This window comes from Mixophyes fleayi, chromosome 2, assembly GCF_038048845.1.
Source record: "Mixophyes fleayi isolate aMixFle1 chromosome 2, aMixFle1.hap1, whole genome shotgun sequence".
Classification (NCBI taxonomy): domain Eukaryota; kingdom Metazoa; phylum Chordata; class Amphibia; order Anura; family Limnodynastidae; genus Mixophyes; species Mixophyes fleayi.
This window is the reverse complement of record NC_134403.1, coordinates 263,913,669-263,923,720: the sequence shown is the minus strand read 5'-3', so window position 1 is coordinate 263,923,720 and position 10,052 is coordinate 263,913,669.

The window sequence follows — 10,052 nt, the reverse complement described above, 5'->3', positions numbered from 1 at the left end:
TTCTAGTATTGTGAAAATGTGAATATAATGCTTTTGAATAAAGAGGGATCGTGGTATATATAATTATAGTGAATCATCTATGATCAAAAACTAAATAGTGCATAAACTGAATACAATTAATAGAATAAAATAAAGATAATGGTAAGTGCATAATTCCTATGTGCGTGTTTGTATGTGAACAAGAGGACACAGTGTATATGATTACACACATATATATATATATATATATATATATATATATATATATATATATATATATAAAAGAAAAGAAAATATGCATAAATGATGTGCAGAATAATGTGAATAACATGCAAAAGTAACTGAAGTGTTAAGTGAAAGAGTTAAAGTGAAAAAACATGATGTGAAGAAAAAAAAATGGTTATATTTTTATTTTTATTTATTTATTTATTTTCTATTTTTTTTTTTATATATATTCATATTCAATTTTATTTTATTCTATTATTTATTGTTAACCTGTTAATTTATTCACATATTTATTGCTAATTTATGTCCTTCACTACTAATTAATTCTCAGTATGGTTTATTATTCATTATTTATGTCAACAAAAGTATCCATTACTCTAAATATTATGAGAATCAGATAATAATATTGATTTAGTGTTGAAAAACAGTTGACATCACTGATAGCTATGTAGTTAACATAGAAATGTTTATTTAGGTCAAATTAATAATTAGCCGTTGTTATTTATAGTAGGTTATATATTTTTACTGGCAAGAGGCATTTTGGACCGATACTCTCCAAATACATAGATTTTGAGAGACTTTAAGTGCACTACATTAAACAAATTCTGTTCTCTTAAACGTGTATAAGAAATAAAGTTCATTAAGATTTCTACAGAAATGGAAGAGATGTTATAGCAACCTTTCTCCAGTGAGGAACTAGACAAAGCCATTAAATAATCGCCATTGGGGAAGGGCCCGTATGGGTTCTCGGTTTTAAAGACAGATATTCTCCTATTCTTTTGTCTGGCTTGAACATGTGTCTGATCAATATGGCTAGTCCAGTCAACCGTTAGAGGAACACATTACCGTCATTCCTAAAGAGGGTAAGGACCCTTCCCAGTGTTCCAGTTTATGCCACATCTCCCTATTAAATATAGACATTAAATTATTCTACTAGTATAGTAGATATACTACTAGTATTCTACTATTATACTAGTATGTTTTTTTGAAGTGTGGGAGGAAACCTGAGCACCTAGAAGAAACCCATGCAAACACAGGGAGAACATACAAACTACACACAGATAAGGCCATGGTGGGTAATCGAACTCATGACCCCTGTGCTGTGAGGCAGAAGTGCTAACCACTAAGACACAGCTCTGCCTCATTTCCACGGATGCCAAGAAGGCCTTTGATAGAATTGACTGGCAATTCATGTGAGGGATGCTGAAGCATTTCTATGCATAAAATCCTTTCCCTATATGTTTCCTAGTGCAAAAATCAGGATCAGTGGGACACTGGTCTCAATCTCTGAGGCACTGGCTAGGAAGTGGGGAATAAGGAAATAAAATTAGCTCTATTTACAGATGACTTGCTAGAATCTTCACAAATCCAATTATTTCTCTTCCTAATTCGATAATTGAGTTTTGAAATTTGGGTACCTGTCCAATATTAAAATACACTACTCAAAATTAATTTTATTGCACCATGTGTTAATTCACACATGAGCGTATTTTAGATTAATATATTGATTATTTTAATTCCCATTGTTAGTATGGTTTTTTCATGTAATTTTATATGCAATATTTATATATTACATGGAGTCCTTGGGCCTGAGTCATTAAGGAATGTATGTCCCTTTTCAGCGCGTACCGAACGCAAAAGTTTAGTGCGCATGCTTAGTTGCCGGGCCTGTCTACTTTCGCGAATGCAAAAATTGTACGGGCGCTGTCGCAAAACCCATTTGCGATGAGCTACGAGTTCTGGGCGTGAAAAGGGAGGTTCTGGGGCGTGGTGACGTAGTCCATTTCTCATAGGGGTGTTCCCGTCCAACTACGTCCAAGTCATACTGGTGCGAACGCAGGCAATCACGTTTGTGGTGGCGTGCGCTATGCGCATGCCAAGGGTCTAGTTTATCTCTCATATCTGAACCACGAGCACACACAAATTATCCAAAGGAACGCCCATGTGATCAGGACGCATGCAGACCCTCACCTGCATACTCTTTGCTAATTAACCACTGCTATAAAGCTCTGCGTAGATGATGTGCCCTGTTCACTGCTGATTCATTTACTGCTATATTTACATGATATATTTTAAGATATTACTATGGTGTCTTTGGTTGATTTGTTTTAACATTTTATTGCTTTATTGTTTGATTTGTCTGGGACTTTTTGGTTATTTTGGGTGTTATACTTTGTTTCAGATAATGGTTACAGATAATAGTTTTCTTGTATTGGGCTGTGTAGTACTTTTTAGATTATTTTTATCTTTTGTTTACTTTATTTTTTCCTTTTTAGTTTTCCATTGACAATTGTTTGCAAGTGAACAGGATAATCCTGCTCCATTTTGAGGTAAGTAACATGGGTCTAGGTCTGCAACCTGACATAGCATAGAAGCAGATGCCATAACTTCTTATTCACCCTCTGACAATATTTTTTTTTTTTTTAGCCACATTATGAGTTTGGCCAGCCCACTTGTTGGTGTAAGTATATTGTCAATGTTTCCTGTGCAAATAGGAGTGACATTTTCCAAGCTATGAGTTAATTGTATTTTTTTTACATCCTTCTCTTTTCAAATATAGCGTTTCTTAGAACTGGCCGAAGCACATGTGGCAGCACAGGAAGACAACCAGCGTTGCCGCCCGCAAAATCTGCAAGTAACCCATCGTCGCCGACCAAGGGAGCGTGTGTTCAGGCCACGTGTCAGCCTCTTTGGCATGTCTGGTGCTGAGGTGGTGCGTCGTTATTGGCTCCCGCCTCGTGTCATCCTGGACACCCTGCGCATAGTGCAGATTGACCTGGAGCCCAAGAGCAACAGCCCAACAGCAATACCGCTATTGACTAAACTGTTGGCGGTATTGCACTTTTGCGCGACAGGGTCATTTCAGACCACTGTGGGAGTCGCTTCAGGGATGTCCCAGAAGTCTTTCAGTCGTGTGCTAAAAGTTGTTCTGGGGGCGTTTGTGTCGCGTCTAAGGCAATTCATACATCTGCCACTCGATGAGGAGTCCCTGGTGCCGATAAAACTGCAGTTTTCCCACACAGCCGGTTTCCCGCACGTCATAGGGGCAGTCGATGGGACTCATGTAGCCTTGGTCCCCTTCGGTGGGAATGCTGCTAATTTTTTAAATCACAAGCATTTCCATTCTATAAATGTCCAAGCTATATGTGACGCCTCTCTCCAGATTCGTAACCTGGTAGCTATGTGGCCAGGGAGTACACATGACTCCTTTGCCTTCCAGCAATCAGGGATGTGGCAAAGATTGCAACTGAGGCAAGGTGGTGCAAGGCCGAATGGTGATGCGTGGCTATTAGGTATTTTTATTATTTAACAAACATGTCATGTATGTAGTAGTTTAAAGTGGAAATAGTAATTGTCTTAATTTTGGTAGCTAAGTAGATATATTACAAAGGCACATTGCAATATCATTCAAAAGTACATTTAATTGTGATGTTTTCCTTAAAATCCTACCTGGATAGCTGCCCATATGAAAAGTTTTTTATAAAATTAAACCTTGGTTACAAATACATTGAATATGTTATGTAAGCTTCTCTGAAGTCATATCTGTGTCTAATTGCTTCTTTTGCCATTATTTGTCATCCATGTTGCCTGTCTTGTTGCCATAGATATAGTTATTTGTGTCTACAATTATGACACTCGCTCATATTTTTAAACTTTTTCATTCTTGTCCCCCCTTGTAGGAGATAACACATACCCTTTTCGCCCTTGGCTCCTCACTCCTCTATTAAACCCACGTACGGAGCAGGAGATGGCATACAACTCTGCACATACAGCCACTAGATCGGTTGTGGAGCAGGCATTTGGTATTTTAAAGGCCAGATTCTGGTGCCTAGATCGGTCTGGTGGTGCTCTAATGTATGCTCCATCCACTGTGTGTGATATCATAGCTCTGTGCGTGGTGTTCCATAAGATCGCCATTAGGAGTGGGGTTCCTTGGGTGGAGGAGGCTGAGGTTGCTGTCCAGGAGGTGTTAGATGCTGACCCCAGCCCTCCAGAATCAGTTGATGCTGTGTCTTTAAAGCAATATGTCCTGGACACCTACTTCTCTTGTAAGTGTTTTTGTAATGTTTTTAAAAAATACAACATACATAGCTAATAAGTTTATAATTATACAATTTATTTACACAACAAAAACGCATCAAACAAACAATTATTTTTTTTTAACGGGGCCTCTTTGCTGGTATAATGGTTGCATCACATCGAGGATGAGTCTGGCTTCTGGTAACCCGTGATATAGAAGACAACAGTGGGGAGGAAGCAGAGGCCAGTGGAGCAGCAGTGAGTGACTGTGCAGCAGCCGACGATTGTGTGGCACGGGGTGCACAGGGGGCACGGGGTGCACGGGTGGCAGAAGGGGCAGAGATGGCAGAAGGGGCAGAGATGGCAGATGGGGCAGATGGGGCAGAGATGGCAGATGAGGCAGAGATGGCAGATGGGGCAGAAGGGGCAGATGGGGCAGAGATGGCAGATGGGGCAGAAGGGGCAGATAGGGCAGAGATGGCAGATGGGGCAGAGATGCCAGATGGGGCAGAAGGGGCAGATGGGGCAGAGATGGCAGATGGGGCAGAAGGGGCAGATGGGGCAGAGATGGCAGATGGGGCAGAGATGGCAGATGGGGCAGAAGGGGCAGAGATGGCAGAAGGGGCAGAAGAGGCAGAAGGGGCAGATGGGGCAGAAGGGGCAGATGGGGCAGAGATGGCAGATGGGGCAGAAGGGCTAGGTGGAGGTAAATAATAGTTGTATTGCTGATTAGAATGCGAATATGGGTCAATGTCAATATATGGGTTGCATTGTAAATGACGGCGATGCATTTGGGGTCTTAGACTAGAACCAATAGAACCTTGAGAGTGGAGTTGTTCAATATGTGAAGACGGGTGTGCGTGATAAGGCCTACTTGTGGAACGATAATCGGGTGAAGTGTAGTATGATTGATACATGGGACTGAGAGATGGAGAGAAAGAAGTAGGAGAAGATTCCTGTGATATGCGTGATTGGGGATTGGTGATATACACTGCAATAAGGTCAGTGAGACGGGTAAGGGTAGTGTTGATAGAGGCAAGGTTTAAGTCCATAGTGTTCTCTATACGGGTGAGGCTACTGTGTAAAGTGTGCTCCATACGGGTGAGGGTTGTGGCAATATCTGTGGTATTGGACTGAATAGTGGCATTTGTGTCTCTAATACTGTAATAGCATGCGTGCAGTGATTCCCGTTCACTGACTTCTGCCTCCTCACTCATCTGATGCTCTTCCACATCACGTGGCTCCTCCACTAGCTCATCCTCTGAAATGTCTTCCGCTGTATTGGGCCCTACAAGGGGAAAAAAATAAATAAATAATGCCGTCCTTAGGAAATTTGTGTGAATTTATATATTTACATATATGTGTGTGTATATACCTGTAGTTGTGATAGGCTCGCTGGTGGGTGGGCTACGTCCGGTGTCAATGCGGCCCACACCTTGAACTATCTCCGCATCCAAACAGGCCAATGCCCTGGTCTCCAATGCAGTCAATTCCAGCGTTGCTGGAGGTCCACCACCTGTCATTCTGGCATGTCTTCTGTGTTCAGAAATTTTATCTTTTAGGCGGCGTTTAAAGTCTTGCCATCTGTGTGCAAAATAGACACATTAGCAGGATAATATTATCCCCAAAATCTGGACACATTTAACAAATTTTTGTACGCTTCAATATTTACCTTTTCTGGACCTCATTAACCTTGCGTCTGATTGGAGCCACGGCATTGACCTCATTTGTAATTTCTTCCCATATTCTTGCTTTTGATGGTGCAGAGAGTGGACGCGGAGTGGAGTGGAGCCTATCAACAGCCAATTCGACCAAAATGTTGATTTCATTTTTTGTGAAATTGGGCTGGCGTGTTTTTTTTGCAGCAGCAGATGATGAGCCGGATGGCTCATTGGAGTCTTGTTCAGACATGTCTACAAATGGAAATAAAAGAAGTTTATTCCATCAATAGACCAAAAAGTAGCAGACCTAGGCCCATGTTACTTACCTCAATATCCACCAATATCAACCGTCTCTTGACAGCAACAACTTTGAAAAGCCATGCGGAAATTGAAGGGCGAACTATCGCATGCTGTATGCGATTTTATAGTGGTGCGTTCAGTTGCGTACGCGCCAGAACGCTATGCACGCTGGAGCAGTGATTGACAGGTCAGTCAGCCATCTTAGTACAGGTTCCGCGATGGACATGCAGACGCACCAACATGCACTGAGAACCAATCGGTAACCAGGATATTAACCTGTCATTTCTGAGAGAAAATGAGGTCTGCAGTATTCTCACGTACCGAACTGCGGGTGCTGACAGCAAAGATGGACCGTTGTTTTGAGCCCGCAGGGAGGTACATGGGAAATGATTACAAACTGCAGGCATACAGAGCTGTGCGCAGGCGTCTGCGTATGCAGGTTGGTACCCGCCACTCCATTGTGCAGTTGCAACCCGGATGGAGTGATCTGCGGAGATGGCAGCCCGACCTTCTTGCAGATTTGAGGGCTGAAATTATTGCTAGTAAGTCGCGCTCAAACACTATATAATATGGCAATGTAATTTTTTCTTCTCACAGGAAAAATGGACAGAAAAGGCCTATTTTCTGACCATTCTCATACTAAACGTATGAATAATGTTAGTTTTTTTTTGCTATTATTCTGATTATTTCCTATTATATATATGTAAAATTTTAGTGTACATTTTTGGACAAATTTAATGTTATTGACATGAGTAGCATTTTAGCATTCAAAGCTACCATTCGCTGCATGTATGTATTCGCTGTGTATGGTGAATACATTACAAAAATACACATAAGATAACACATCATGGTCTCCAACAGGACGCCAACGCAGCTCCGAACACCACCGCCAACATCAACAGGTGGTCACACCGGAGGCGCCAGGTGGTAGCCAACAGCCACAGGTGGAGTCAGCGGTGGTGGAGGATTCGCCGCAGTCCGCTGACCTGGCAGCATCACCTCTGCTATTCCAGAGCCAACCAGAATCCACCTCTCAGCAACCACAAGTGCTGGTTGAGGAAAGTAAGTACATTACATGGTAATTTTCGTATACTTTAGTTGTGGGTTTTTTTTTCAAGATATGATTTTTTGATTTTTTGGGTAGAACATGACAAACAGTTTTCACTGCCCATTCACAGTACAAGGCATCCTAAGTTCCCACAATGGGAAAAATGTCCTCCCACCAATTCTTGTCTTGTGCGCAGGCCAACTCAGCTGGCAGGCTTTAAAAATACACCCTAGAGGGTGAGATTCTCCTTGGCAAAATTTTGCAGAAAGGTAATGTATACACCAAAACAATATAATACTATATACTTCGTATTACTTGTGTCTCCCCCTTCCCTTTAGGTTGTAAGCTCTTTTGTTGTGTGCTACTTCTACAGTCCCTTCACCCTCTTGGCCTTCTTCGATAGGCCTGTTTTCCCTGTTTTCTTAAGCTTAGGCCTTCTTCTTGCTAATTTCTACCATCCCTTTCACTATCTGTCAGCGATAATCTGATTTGCTGTCACCTGTCTTTGTATCATGTTGTGTCTTGGTTCTGTTTTCAGTATATGTTATGTACTCCTACATTTATCAAAATTTAATGAATGGGGCCAGTGTTTGGGTAACATTCATTTATGCACTATACCGAGCTTACAAAATGCAAAGGTACAAGAACCGACAGCTAGCATTTCAGCACATTAATGTATTAAGAGTGCATTTTCTAAATTGTTGTCTTTCATTTTTTGCAGCTGATGAGGAGTCGATGGGTCCTCCAAGGCACAGCCAGAGGCTTCTGTGTGAATTAAAAAAGCAAGAAAAAAAATATAAAAAGCATAAAGAAAAAGCAAAAAAATGTAAAAAAAAAAATTTAATATCTTAAAAAATTGTTAAATACCTTTCATTGATTTTTTTTGAGTGTTTCTTACTTAACATTTGTTCATAGTTTTAGTTTATAAATTAAAATATTTTTATTAAAAGAAAAACTGGTATGTGTGTGATTTCATTGAACAAATTTACGTATTAGCATTATACACTTAAGTAAAGCTGTTGTTTAAAAGCCAATGGAGAAGAGGCCAACCAATAGGGTCACACCTCGCATCCGGGATATAATGTGATAAGGCCCCAAAGAATTAACAGTTATGTACGACATAACCTCTTTCGAAAACATATACTGAAAACAGAACCAAGACACAACCTGATACACAGGGAAAACAGGGCTAGCGGCATAACCTCATTGGTGTTATATAGGTTAATAAAGCCATAAAAAAATTCCTTCAGAAAAAGTCACTTAACGAATAAAATTGGATCATTGTTTATTTACAAAATAATAAGCTTCCACTCTTTTTCTATGCTGAAAACTCTGATCTTAAACAGACCAGAGATGTACTTTGTGTTTCAACAAAAGAAGGTTGTACTATAATTTACACCTATCATATAACAATTGGCTGAGAAAGTATTTAGGCGTATCCTGATCCTTTTGAGTCTCCTGGATGCAATGGACAAGTCGAAGAAGTCTCTGCAAGTCTTTGTTGAAAATCTCTGGATTGGAAACATAGGTTATTTGAATAACTACTTCATTCCTGTTCATATTCTTTTCCTTCCAGCTCACACCAAAGGCTTTTATAATATTATATATGTATATATATATATATATATATATATATATATATATATATATATATATATATATATAAAATATAATACATATGACATTATAAAACCACATCAAATATACACTGATATTCGATTAAACAGTGAAAATATTTCAATAATAATACATTTAATTCATCAAAAGTAAAACATCTTGACAAAACAAACAAAGTAGCATAACAAGGGGAATATATATTTTACGGTTAATTACAACCAGCACCATGATTGAACAATTGAGAGATACACCAATGATGTTACTATGCACTAAACAGCGTAGCGTTCGCTTCTGCACGTTATGCAAGTATGTGCCGGCGTGTACGGACGTGAATGGGTAGAATAGGAACACTTGCGCCGCAAGTCATGAAGCTGCGTATATGAGAATACGCAGCTTAATGACTTCGCCGTTCGCAGCCACAAAGTACGTGCATTAGTGCACGTACGTACGCTGTTCTCATTTTGCGTCCCTTGATGACTCAGGCCCCTTATGTGCAGATAGTTTGCCATGAAGCACAATTGGTTAGGACAGTGGTTCCCAAACTTTTGCAGTTCACGGCACCCTTAGAGTCTCCATATTTTTACAAGGCACCCCTCCAAAATAATTACTGAGCAGTCCTGTTTTAGAAGTAGTTGGGTCAAACAATTGTAATAAGTATTTAGGTCACGACAGAAATACTTATTTAGTTGTATGCAAAAATGCCCCTCTGCATCCAGACACTCTGCCCCCTCTGCATCACCCTCCTCTGCCCTCTCTCACGCTGTCACCCTCCTCTGCCATCTCACGCTGTCACCCTCCTCTGCCCTCTCTCACGCTGTAACTCTCCTCTGCCATCTGCCCTCCTCCTCTGCCATCTGCCCTCCTCCTCTGCTCTCTGTCCCCCTCCTCTGCCATCTGTCCCCCTCCTCTGCCATCTGTCCCTCTCTTCTGCCATCTGTCCCCCTCCTCTGCTCACTGTCCTCCTCCTCTGCCCTCTGTCCCCCTCCTCTGCCCTCTGTCCCCCTCCTCTGCCCTCTGTCCCCCTCCTCTGCCCTCCTCCTCTGCTCTCTCTCCCCCTCCTCTGCTCTCTCTTCCCCTCCTCTGCCATCTGCCCTCCTCCTCTGCTCTCTCTCCCCCTCCTCTGCCATCTGCCCTACTCCTCTGCCCCGCGCCAGGCGCCAGCTATAGAAAAAGAGATAGCAAACAGAAACTTACCAATCCGC